At 41.3% G+C, this 12,895-nt stretch overlaps 4 non-coding genes across 4 annotated transcripts; 3 read left to right on the plus strand and 1 right to left on the minus strand.

Annotated features, from left to right (window-relative positions):
- Window positions 1-3,356: 3,356 nt before the first annotated feature.
- Window positions 3,357-3,429, minus strand: trnak-uuu (transfer RNA lysine (anticodon UUU)). The gene has a single exon. It is a non-coding gene; the product is annotated as a tRNA-Lys (tRNA).
- Window positions 3,430-6,366: 2,937 nt separating this feature from the next.
- Window positions 6,367-6,439, plus strand: trnak-uuu (transfer RNA lysine (anticodon UUU)). Its single transcript has one exon. It is a non-coding gene; the product is annotated as a tRNA-Lys (tRNA).
- A 1,792-nt stretch (window positions 6,440-8,231) lies between these two features.
- trnat-cgu (transfer RNA threonine (anticodon CGU)) lies at window positions 8,232-8,303 on the plus strand. Its single transcript has one exon. It is a non-coding gene; the product is annotated as a tRNA-Thr (tRNA).
- Window positions 8,304-12,534: 4,231 nt separating this feature from the next.
- Window positions 12,535-12,628, plus strand: trnai-uau (transfer RNA isoleucine (anticodon UAU)). The gene is made up of 2 exons: window positions 12,535-12,572; window positions 12,593-12,628. It is a non-coding gene; the product is annotated as a tRNA-Ile (tRNA).
- Window positions 12,629-12,895: the final 267 nt, after the last annotated feature.

Genomic DNA, 12,895 nt, shown 5'->3' on the forward strand with positions numbered 1-12,895 from the left:
TGTGTATGAGTATAATGACAATAAACTTGAACTTGAACTTGACATAGTCTTGCAGGCAGTGTATTATTTTATCGTTTACTCGTTTAAAAAAACACAGTCTTCTCGTTCTTAAGTCAGATTTTTAGTGATTTCGAACGTTACTTCCAACCTGGACTGACAGCTCACCCGATCTGTTTGTGATCAGACCATGGAGTCGGGGGCTGTACCAAGCGCACGTTCCTTCCCAATGCTGAGGCGATCATTCGGAAGATGGGTGTGAAGAGAGACAAGCTTTGTTGACTAAAAAACAAGGCAGGATATGCAAGAATACTAATCACTGGCTGCAGTTATGCTCTCTTACTATTGAGACTCCTACATATGGAGTTTTTGAAGACTTTGAAACCAAAGGAAAGCGGAGACAAATAAAACAGGCACGGGAGAGGCTTGAACACACAATCTTCGGTTTCCGAGACCAACACCTTACCACTTGGCCACCACGCCTTCAAGTAAATATGGGAATAATGTTGTTCAAATTATTTTTTTCTGAATCTGGTTTACATCGCCTGGAGGCAGCAACAACAATAAAAGGGATACTTAACAAGGCGATACACTGTAGCAGTGTGACTCCAACAGATGCTCCTGAAGAGCCTGGAGGTTTAAGCCAGCTCCTTAGAGCGCTTGGCCGCGTTGTTCTCAACAGCAGCTCTTCACCTTTTGTTGTTTGACGTAGTTGTTTTATAAAGCGTGGAAACGACCGCAACTTTGGCATCTCTGGCTATAGTTCTTCTGTAGAGCAGGCTTTCACACCTCTGCTTAAGTGCCCTTGAAGTCATTTTATTTTTACAGGAAGACGCATTCCCTAACGATCTCTCCTGTTTTAGAAATGCTTCATAAGGCGTGTTTGATTCAGGACAAACAGTATACTAATTGTACAATGCAGATTTATGCGGCATTCGTACTGGATTTGAGTGGGATTCTGAAATACTTCTTGAAAAGGTATTCAGACTTTCTTGAACCTATAATAAAAAAACAGACCTGAAACTCCCTAACTTCCAATCTCTGATGTTGCTGTCCTTAAACTCGGACGTGATGTTCTGCAGACATGTGCACAATGTCCTGTTTTCTTGCAGTGTAGACATTTTGCTGTTCACGCTCCGCATTCGTCTGCGTTGTGCATTGTTAGTCCGCACCTGTAACATGTAATGTCAGCCGTCCCCTGTTCTTCTATATCTCTAGCATGACTGCGTCCGGCTGCTCGGCTTTTGTTTGTAAAGTTTGAGCGAGCGCCCCGTTCAGTGTCACTTTGTCACTGTGGTCAGAAAGCATTCTTGATTCTGCTTGAGCATGAATTCGTGAATTCTAGCGACTGTAAGAGCTCTTTCTAAAGTCAGCCCTTCCTCCTGCAGCAATTTATAGTCTCTTATGTGCACATTTTTCCACAAGTTGATATCTTAACATGTCAGTTTCCAATACTCCAAAGTCACAAGATTTAGCCAGTTCTCTTAGTGCAGTCACAAAAGCAACAACAGATTCATCCTGAGACTAAGTACTCTGCCTAAATTTATGCCGTTCCAAAACCACATTTCTCCGCGGTGTAAAGTAAGCGTCTAAGGCAGCTACAGTCTGTTCATATGTACCTTTTTCTCCAGGGAGGTTGGCGAAAATCCGCTGCACGGGAGCCCCGATACAGTGCAGTAGTGTAGCCCGTCTTACGGCATCCTGAGCTTCTGTAGATCCACTGGCTATTTAAAAAAATCTGTAGGACTCCATCCATATCTTGTATTCCGAATACAAATCCGGAGCTCCGAGGTTCAGTAGAAATGGTGGAAAAAGCTGAGCATAAGCAAAGCTTCTCGGCGCGGCTACCATATCTTCCATGGTGCAAGCTAAACGAAAAGTCTGAAAATTCAGAAGTTCGTTTCTACCAGCAAGAGAACTAAAATCAGCAGTGTTCTGCTTGCTTTGAGTCCGTTAACCACTCATCTCTCGTCGCCATAAATGTTGTGTATCTAAATTTAGAGACGTTTTTATATTATTTTAACTATTTTATTAACTACACAGATCACGCCTTTACACCATATATTCCTGCCTTCTACTCTCTCGTTCTGTTGTCTCGCGATGTCTACTCACTATACTACATTTAGCATGACTTCTTGTTGCAGTTGAGCTCAAAGCTGGAGATGATCTCCATATTCTACCGCACTAACTAGTACGAAACGTAGTACACTTTTTAAGTGAAGTCAGGTTGTTAAAAAATTAAACCAACGCCCTGTCACAGAAACGTACCCCACTCTCCGGCGCAACAAGCGGGGGTACTCAGCACTATACTAAAGAGGAGCGCTTGTCTGCAGCTGAGCGTCAGCTCTGTTTACTGTCAGCACTCATTTCCAAAGACTTTTTCACCTGCTCTCAGCTTTTAAAGACAGTCATAAACGCTCAAGAAGTAATTCATGTCAGTTGGAAGTCTGTTTCTGTTGTCTCAGCTCTTGATAAAGAAAAGCCGTGCTTGGAAGACTCCCTCTCTGAAGAATTTTCCGTCACCCTGCGAGGGAGAAGAGCCATCAATCACCGAGGCAACCACTGAGACAGTTAACATTAAACACGTGAAATGCGAGATGTTGTGATTTTTTTCCCGCTTAAGGCTTCTATCGTTTCTACTCTAACGAGAAAGACCTCTTTATTAGAAGTGAGATTTTAACAAACGTCTCCAGGGTTAACTGCGACCTGAACGCAACGCCTTAGACCAACAGCCATCTTGCCTGTGGTACTTAGAGCAGCGCTCAATAAAAAATGATCAGAAACCGAAAGCGCTTCTTATGCGGATCAGTATATTCCGATTCCACTGGTTCTGCAGAAGAAATAAGAAAAGCCGAACTCAAAGCACTGTGTTGCCATTACGGGTACTCTGCGGCTGCTTTAAGATCTACTCACACCGTGTTGCCATTAAGGCTACCTAGTTAAAAAAAAACTTATCGTCACCTTTTTGAACGTGATTATTAGACACCCGCTAAATCTCAACCGAGTTTTCTTGAGAGATCGTTCAGCGAGCAAGTAATAAAAACTACTTCGCTTCCAACCTCTGCTGTCACTGTAAACTCGAACGTGATGTTCTGCAGATGTGCAGTGTACCTTTCCTCTTGTCGTATTCAAGAGTACTCACTGTGTGAGCTGTACTCTACTGTGATTTAATTTAGATGATTATGTGGAGTAGAGTGACAAGATCTACTTGAACATTTTCGGTTTGTGAAATGAAACACTAAATACACTACTGTAAATACAAGTAATGGACATTTAAAATAACCACAGTACAGCTAGAAGAGTGAAAGATAAAAGACTATTTAGAATGACATTCACAACAGAATTAAAAACGGCACAGCCGCCCGAACAGGGACTTGAACCCTGGGCCCTCAGATTAAAAGTCTGATGCTCTACCGACTGAGCTATCCGGGCTCTGAAAGAAGACCGACACTGTCGGGATCCTCGCAAGTCACGTGTCTCTTGTTCCGAAGAGCAGTCATACCTGACCCGTCTGGAATGACCACTGACAGACTATCCAGAAGCGACGGCACCAATCCCAGTAGAATGAGTGAGAAATACAGCATGACATGGGTAGTAAAGGGGCTCCCACAATCCATCTTTCCTCACATTACTGATTTTTTTCAATAGCATTTGGACCTTTTTTCACATTCAGATTTTTTTCTCATTTAATAAAATCTTTTAATCAACAAAATTAAAAAGAAAACAAATGGAACATTTTTTTGGAACAATAATTTTTAAAAAAATCTTTCAATGCCGTGGTTGTATACGTGTGCACACCCTTTATAAAGGGAGTTGCAACAGTGCTGAAATGTAAAGAGCATTTCTGTAGAGAAAACAGCATTTTTTCCTGCCTTGATGTTAAGGTTAGGGAGCCTGTCTTTTAGAAATTCTATTTCTTAACACCCTGCACAGCCTCCCGACAGACTAACGAATATTTTTGGGAGAAATTGGCTCACACACCGGAAGACACTAACGTTTATTTACGTTAGAGTATGTGAATAACAGTTTAACCGAAAAAGTCTGTAATTGTGATTTTGTTAAAATTCAATAAATCGTCTATAATCAGTAAGTAATTATTAAGAAATTGTTTTATTTCATAAACTATAAGACAATTTAGAGAGTTTATAGGTCATAAACGTCGCTTATGTTCTTTAAACTCTAGCGTTCAGGATCCAAACCCAGGTACGGACGGTTGTGTTTCTTGAATCTCTTGTAATCATCAAAAGTCGATGTGTAGTCCTTCAGCACTTTCTCGAGTTGTGCCATGGATATTTTATACGATCAATACTTGTCATGCTCTTTTGCATTTTCATTAACAAACGGAGTTCAAAGTTCAAAGTGTGTTTATGGCTGTGCTTCACATCTACACGAGAGCACTCGTAACAGTACAGGACACGCAGTGAGGAGTTCGTGAAGCTTTCAGTTTAGTGCGGAGTTCAGAATGAGGATTCGCTCACTGAATCCTAGAGGTGTTTTCTGCAACAGCCACGGCAAGTGTGAAGCAATCTCTGGATTTCCTGAATTTGAACTAAATGATTAGTTCAAATAATTTAGGATTTAACAGAACTAAATGAGGTACATTTAAAACAGCAGCGCAATTCTGCAGCACGTCGAGTGTGCCTGCATTTAGTTGTGTAAACCTGGCTCTCTCTGAAAACAAGCAAAGAGTTCTCACTCAACAGAAGAATGCGAAGTGAGTACTGTAATATAAAGCACCTGGAGATGCCAGGGATTGAACGAGGGACCTCATACATGCGAAGCATGCGCTCTACCACTGAGCTACTGTACATCCCCGACGGAAAAGGTAATGGAACAGACTTGTCCAGATGCTCACTGATCACAATCCACCACTCACGAAGAATGCCTGCAGTTTCCCACTTTCGCGTTTCCTCTACTACAGAGTAAATTCATGGGAATGAAGAAATAAGGAAGGAAAAATAATCGCATTGAAGCTTCAAGAAACTGGGCACAAATTAATCTATGATTTTTGTATCCAGTCACACGTGCGACGGTGGTTAATTCCCAGACGGGGGAGTGCTTTTTTTCTACCTCATTACTCGACTGTCTTTCAATTCTGTTTTATTTGAAAGCTTTTTGCATCTTTTAAGTGCTCTTGATTAAACTATGCATAGAAAAACAGCACTACTGATGATTTTCATGGACCGATGCACACTTGTTCTGTACAACTCGAGTGATAAAGCCCTGTCTGCAAATATTGTAGAAGAAAATAAAAGGGTGAAACAACGCCCCAACCACAGGAATGGTAACAGGAAGGATCGTGTTCTTATTTGATAAGTCCTTTTGAGATGTCTTGTCAATGCACACAGGCGTTAGAGCTGAATAATTTACTTTTAGTGGTGTTTTTAAACAAAGATGGAACATGTTATTTCTATACCAGGAAGAAAGGAGCAGACTTTAACTTTAAGAGGCAAAAACGACACCTTATCAAAGCTAATATTAATTAAAATGACATTACAACAAAAGAGTGAAGCCTTGAGTGAATAAAATTAGTTTTCATTGGACGTCTGTGTCTCCATAACTTTGTAGGTGAGAGAGAGAATTGTGATAATTTGCAGGTGCTTCTCGGAAGTGCGTTGGTGGTACAGGCGCCTTCCAAATAATTGAGTCGGGTTTGATTCCCAGCCAGTACAAACCCAAATCTTTTCAAGATAATTTGTGGTCCGCTAACACATCTTTTGAAACACTACAACAGGTAACACCCCGTGTGAAACATCATGAACATCTGTTAAAGCCTGAGTTTTACATACTCTAACGTAAATAAACGTTAGTGTCTTCCGGTGTGTGAGACAATTTCTCCAAAAAAATATTCGTTAGTCTGCCGGGAGGCTGTGCAAGGTGTTAAGAAATAGAATTTCTAAAAGACAGGCTCCCTAAGCTGAACATCGAGGCAGAAAAAATTCTGTTTTCTCTACAGAAATGCTCTTTACATTTCAGCACTGTTGCAACTCCCTTTATAAAGGGTGTGCACACGTATACAACCAAGGCATTGAAAGTTTTTTTTTTAAATTATTGTTCCAAAAAATGTTCCATTTGTTTTCTTTTTAATGTTGTTGATTAAAAGATTTTATTAAATGTGAAAAAAATCTGAATGTGAAAAAAGGTCAAAATGCTATTGAAAAAAATCAGTAATGTGAGGAAAGATGGATTGTAGGAGCCCCTTAACTACCCATGTTATGCTGTATTTCTCACTCATTCTACTGGGAGTGGTGCCGTCGCTTCTGGATAAAGTCTGTCAGTGGTCATTCCAGACGGGTCAGGTATGACTGCTCTTCGGCGCAAGAGACACGTGACTTGCGAGGATCCCGACAGTGTCGGTCTTCTTTCAGAGCCCGGATAGCTCAGTCGGTAGAGCATCAGACTTTTAATCTGAGGGCCCAGGGTTCAAGTCCCTGTTCGGGCGGCTGTGCCGTTTTTAATTCTATTGTGAATGTCATTCTAAATAGTCTTTTATCTTTCACTCTTCTAGCTGTACTGTGGTTATTTTATATGTCCATTACTTGTTTTTACAGTAGTGTATTTAGTGTTTCATTTCACAAACCGAAAATGTTCAAGTAGATCTTGTCACTCTACTCCACGTAATCATCTAAATTAAATCACAGTAGAGTACAGCTCACACAGTGAGTACTCTTGAATACGACAAGAGGAAAAGCACACTGCACATCTGCAGAACATCATGTCCAAGTTTACAGTGACAGCAGAGGATGGAAGCGAAGTAGTTTTTTATTACTCGCTCGCTGAACGATCTCTCAAGAAACCTCTGTTGAGATTTAACGGGTGTCTAATAATCACGTTCAAAAAGGTGACGACAAGTTTTTTTTAACTAGGTAGCCTTAATGGCAACACGGTGTGAGAAGATCTTAAAGAAGCTGCAGACAGAGTACCCGTAATGGCAACACAGTGCTTTGAGTTCGGCTTTTCTTATTTCTTCTGCAGAACCAGTGGTATTGGAATATACTGATCCGCATAAGAAGCGCTTTCGGGTTCTGATCATTTTTATTGAGCGCTGCTCTAAACAACAAGAAGTCATGCTTAATGTAGTATAGTGAGTAGACATCGCGAGACAACAGATCGAGAGAGTAGAAGGCAGGAATTTAAGGTGTAAGGGCGTGATCTGTGTAGTTAATAAAATAGTTAAAATAATATAAAAACGTCTCTACATTTAGATACACAACATTTATGGCGACGAGAGATGAGTGCTTGACGGACTCAAAGCGAGCAGAACACTGCTGATTTTAGTTCTCTTGCTGGTAGAAACGAACTTCTGAATTTTCGGACTTTTCGTTTAGCTTGCGCCATGGAAAATATGGCCGCCGCGCCGAGAAGCTTTGCTTATGCCCGGCTTTTTCCACCGCTTCTACTGAACCTCGGAGCTCCGGATTTGTATACGGAATACAAGATATGGATGGAGTCGTACAGATTTTTTTTAAATAGCCGGTGGATCTACAGAAGCTGAGGATGCCGTGAGACGTGCTACATTACTGCACTGTATCGGGGCTTCCGTGCAGCGGATTTTTGCCAAACTCCCTGGAGAAAAAGACTGTAGCTGCCTTAGACGCTTCCTTTACACCGCGGAGAAATGTGGTTTTGGAACGGCATAAATTTAGGCAGAGAACTTAGTCTCAGGACGAATCTGTTGATGCTTTTGTGACTGCACTAAGAGAACTGGCTAAATCTTGTGACTTTGGAGAATTGGAAACTGACATGTTAAGAGATCAACTTGTGGAAAAATGTGCACATAAGAGACTATAAATTGCTGCAGGAGGAAGGGCTGACTTTAAAAAGAGCTCTTACAGTCGCTAGAATTCATGAAGCAGCTCAAGCAGAATCAAGAATGCTTTCTGACCACAGTGACAAGGTGACACTGAACGGGGCGCTCGCTCAAACTTTACAAACAAAAGCCGAGCAGCAGGACACAGTCATGCTAGAGAAATAGAAGAACAGGGGACGGCTGACATTACATGTTACAGGTGCGGACTAACAACGCACAAAGCAGATGAATGCGGAGCGTGAACAGCAAAATGTCTACACTGCAAGAAAACAGGACATTATGCACATGTCTGCAGAACATCACGTCCGAGTTTAAGGACAAGTATCCCTTTTATTGTTGTTGCTGCCTCCGGTTTACATTTGGCGATGTAAACCAGATTCAGAAAAAAATAATTTGAACAACCTTATTCCCATGCTTATTCGAAGGCGCGGTGGCCAAGTGGTAAGGCGTCGGTCTCGTAAACCAAAGAGCGTGGGTCCAAACCCCACCCGTGCCTGTTTCATTTGTCACCGCTTTCCTTTAGTTTCAAAGTCTTAAAAAAACTCGCAATGTAGGGATCTCAATAGTAAGAAAACATAACTGTCACCAGTGATTAGTATTCTTGCATATCCTGCCTTGTTTTTTAGTCAACAAAGCTTGTCTCTCTTCACACTCATCTTCCGAATGATCGTCTCAGCATTGGGAAGGAACGTGCGCTTGGTACAGCCCCCCACTCCATGGTCTGCTCACAAACAGATCTGGTGAGCTGTCAGTCCAGGTTGGAAGTAACGTTCGAAAGCACTAAAAATCTGACTTAGGAACGAGAAGACCATGTTTTTTTAAACGAGTAAACGATAAAATAATATACTGCCTGCAAGACTATGTCAAGTTCAAGTTCAAGTTTATTGTCATTATACTCATACACAGGTATATGGTATAACGAAATGCTATTTAGCTAGCTCTCGGACATAAGTAGTACAAAAAAAAACACAACAACAATACAATTGTATAAAAAAAGAAAGACAGAGACAACAGCCGATGTGCAAAAAACAACAACAGGCAGTGTGCAAAACAACAAAAAGGTAACAGGTTATGTGCAAAAACATGCATCAAAAGAATGAAATAAAGGGATAGAAATGATGGGGAGTGAGCTTTTGACATGTATGGTAGAGGTAGATTTTCAATGTGTGTTTGGGTTTTTGGTGAGAAAGAAGGCACTGTGAGGTTCAGATCATAGGTGAGAGGTGAGGTGAGAGTGAGAGAGGCTGGGAGTTTAATAGTTTGATAGTGCGGGGATAAAAACTGTTTCTGAGTCTGGTAGTCCGGACCCGAATGCTCCGGTACCGTTTTCCATGTCATGCTAAACGCCACAAATTGTTCGTCCAGTTGTATCAATCGTCCTAAATTTACGGAAAATCGGATGTGACTGATACAATCCGCACCCATTTCTTCAGGATAGTTGAGCGGTTTAAAACAGCAAATTTACAGATTTGTGTCTTTTAAGCTTTGTGTTTCGCTCTCTAAATAGAGGCACGGGTTCAAATCCCACTCCCGACAATCAGGCGTTTTACCCTGTCTTTTTTACCTGCCTTTACACTGTTTCAGTCTTGTTGTGCTCGCTGACAATCACAGTACGAGGAAAACGGAGAAACTGCTTAGCAAAAACATAACGGACAGAAAAAAGCTTCGTAAACACGTGAATGTGATTAGCAGCAGTAAGGTATGTATTCAAATGTTTAAGGCTGATTTATAACAGCAGCAGAAGAAAGGTGCAGCCTTTGTGAGAATTCGCGGGTTTTTATGCTGCTTGGACTTCTTTCAAGCCTATGAAGTGACCCCCGTTTTATTTTCATTTTCAAACTTAAGAGCCGAATAACAAAGAGGTTTCATGAGTGACAGCATTCCGTTCCAAATACCGTTTCCACGATGTATTCAGCGACGGGAATGAAATATTTTAGTGCTGGCTCAAATGCGAGGAATTTCAGAAAAACCTGGAAAAGCAACGCTTGCAGTAAATGACAAATTTAATGCGTGTAGTCAGCATGAACAGAACAACGCAATGCTCTGTAAAAACGATCTGAAGCCGCAATTACTCTTTTATCTCGGGCAGTTCATTCCGATACGTTTCCGCATAATAAATAAAATGCCGAGCTCCAAACATGTTGTTGCCATTATTGTTACTCCTGCTACTGTAGTTTAAAGCTTTAATCAGTGGGTATGTAATGTTGTAAAAGGGCTGGACTACTTTGTTCAGTCCAAATTCCACTATGTGAATTTATGCTTTTTTAATATAAGCATTAACAATACAATGCGTGCTCAAAAACCCTTACTTATTAGCTTAAGAAACGGCAGTGTTTTGACAAAGTGTGGTATTCGAACAGAAAATGCTGAAGTGTTTAATACTTGCTTGTGAGCAGATCTCCCTCGATTTAGACAAACTCTTGTTCGGCTGATGATTTCAGATCAAAATCTGAATCAAGTGGAAAGAAAGCTGAATTACGCTGGGTACTGGGTATCACTGTTACGCCATCAGGTCATGCTAGGAGGATTGGGGGGATGAAATTGACACAGAGGGACCCAATGTGGGGGCTGAACCCACAGTTCTGAGATTAAGAGATTCTTGCTCTATGGACTGCGCCTATATAACTCTTGTGCTACAGCGGTAATGTTTCTGGGTGTGGATGAACATGACATTATAGACTGACAGCAGGAACACGTGGCCCACAGGCAGTGACAGTTTCGCTATATTTGGCTGCAGTATATTGTGTTGAGAGCAGCATTAACTTTCCTGCAGAGATGGGAGTGCCTTTAATACAGCTCTTTCAATCGGACAGAGTAACAGGAACTGACCTAAAGTTTCGGCTGTGGATCCATCTCCACATGGGGGACAGTAAAATAGCGATGAAGTAATGTTTCTGGGTGTGGATGAACATGACATAATAGACTGCCAGCAGGAACACGTGGCCCACAGGCAGTGATAGTATCGCTATATTTGGCTGCAGTATATTGTGTTGAGAGCAGCAATAACTTTCCTGCAGAGATGGGAGTGCCTTTAATACAGCTCTTTCAATCGGACAGAGTAACAGGAACTGACCTAAAGTTTCAGCTGTGGATCTATCTCCACATGGGGGAAAGAGACAGTAAAATTGCGATGAAGAAACATAAAGATTTGTGCTCGCTGCAAAGTAGGAAAGAGGTGGTCAGACACATGAAACAGCTTGGTGATAATTTGCAGTGACAATTTTGTGTTAGTACACGGATTTCTCTTCATGTTCCTTAAGATGTTTAATTTGTATGTTGGTTGTATGAGAACAGTTTCTCCTAAAGTCCTGTCAATTGACAGTGGAGAGCTAGCTGGTGCACATCTTCAAGAAGACTCTCTTTAAGGCGGTTACAAGTTTCTCGAACAAATCTGTATCATATTTTTAAAATAGTTTAGCTAATGAGCAACGAGAGTACAAATAAATTCTCCCACCCTCCATTTGAAGATAAAACTCCATGTGCGAGTCAAAGTTTCCTTGAAGCTACTGATGTTCGTCATTATTGGACATTCCCGATGATATTGACTAAGAAGCTCAATTTTTACGTGTTGTAGTTCAACATGTGCAAAACATCCGTATCCCCTGCAAATATCGGCAAGGTCAGTGATATTCTCAACAATTTGTGCCATTGCAATTCGTGCGATTGGTGCCATACTTTTTCGAAATGTATACTGACATGCCAGGATCAGAGGGTCATATTTAAAAAACTGGTGCATTAAAATTTCTTGTACTTCAGGATTTTGATAGTCTGTTACATTGTCTTTCACACGGCGGTGTCAGAACTGTGAGACATTTTCATAATCGGGGGGAAGGCCGTAGCAATAAGCAGAAAGTGCAATCACCTTTTCCCAGTGTAAGTCCCTGTTGTGGTGAGTTTTTAAAATTGGTTTGCGATTTTCTGAAATATATTCCATACAAAAATATAATTTGGACAGTCGCTATTTATTTGGATATTCCTTTTCAGTGAAGATGTCTACAGTATTCCAGCCGGATTAGTACTGATCGAAGAGAGCCATCTACAGGCGAAAGGCGACATAACATCACAGCAGCACCATTTAAGGTGGAACGAAAAACACGCATAAGAAGCTGGTGAATAAGAAGCTACTGTAACTTCAGCCTCGTAGCAGACCCTTGGAGGCACGCTCAAAATAATCATCTTTCCAAGTACTTAAGAGTCATATTTAGATCGCTTTACTGCAATTTTATGTGATTGATGGGAGATGTGAAGCCATCGAGCCTGTACTGCACTTTCACATTGAAACTGAAGCCATTTCTCATGCTTTCTCTCAGTTTCGGGGCTGCAATTGAGTGTAAAGGAGGCGACTTGAAATTGAAACGTGTAATCACCTTACAGAGGGTCTTCACGACGGGGTGCGTCAGCTAGTTCTCCATTATTGTCAGTTTACTGGACTTCTGAAGAAACCTATCTACAGCGAAGATACAAACCGCACAGTTTAAGGCACATGAAGAGAAATCTGTTTGCTGATTGACTCAAAAAATGTCGATACAAATAATCTGCCAGGCTGATTTACTTGTCTGACCACCTCCCTCAGTTCCCCTTTGCTGTTAGCACAATTTTTTCAGTTTCTTTTCTTGTATTTTCCTTGCTATTTTAGTGTTCCCCATGTATAGATGGATCCACAACCGAAACCGTTTTCACCCTGTGTTTCTGCAGCGTCAGTCTGTATGAGGAGCACGACTTGCACAGCTCCAGTGGCGCAATCGGTCAGCGCGCGGTACTTATACAGCAGTGCACAGCGGAGTCATGCCGAGGTTGTGAGTTCAAGCCTCACCTGGAGCAGTGTCTTTAGCTACTGAGAGCAACTTTCGAGTTTAGATACTGTTAGGTATTTGATGGAGATAAATTAACATCAAACGAACAAGTAAAGATTTATTTCGAGTCACAATCAAAGAAGGCTCCACAGCTGAAACGTTGTGTTTACTTCTATTTTCAGCATGGAATAAACCTATACTTTTCCATTTGCAGCCCACGCATGCTGTGATGCAGCTCCCTACTTAAATTTCTATCAGCTGTGTACCTCCAGTTGACCTGTACATAAATATATGA

This window comes from Lepisosteus oculatus, chromosome 14 (assembly GCF_040954835.1).
Source record: "Lepisosteus oculatus isolate fLepOcu1 chromosome 14, fLepOcu1.hap2, whole genome shotgun sequence".
NCBI lineage: Eukaryota > Metazoa > Chordata > Actinopteri > Semionotiformes > Lepisosteidae > Lepisosteus > Lepisosteus oculatus.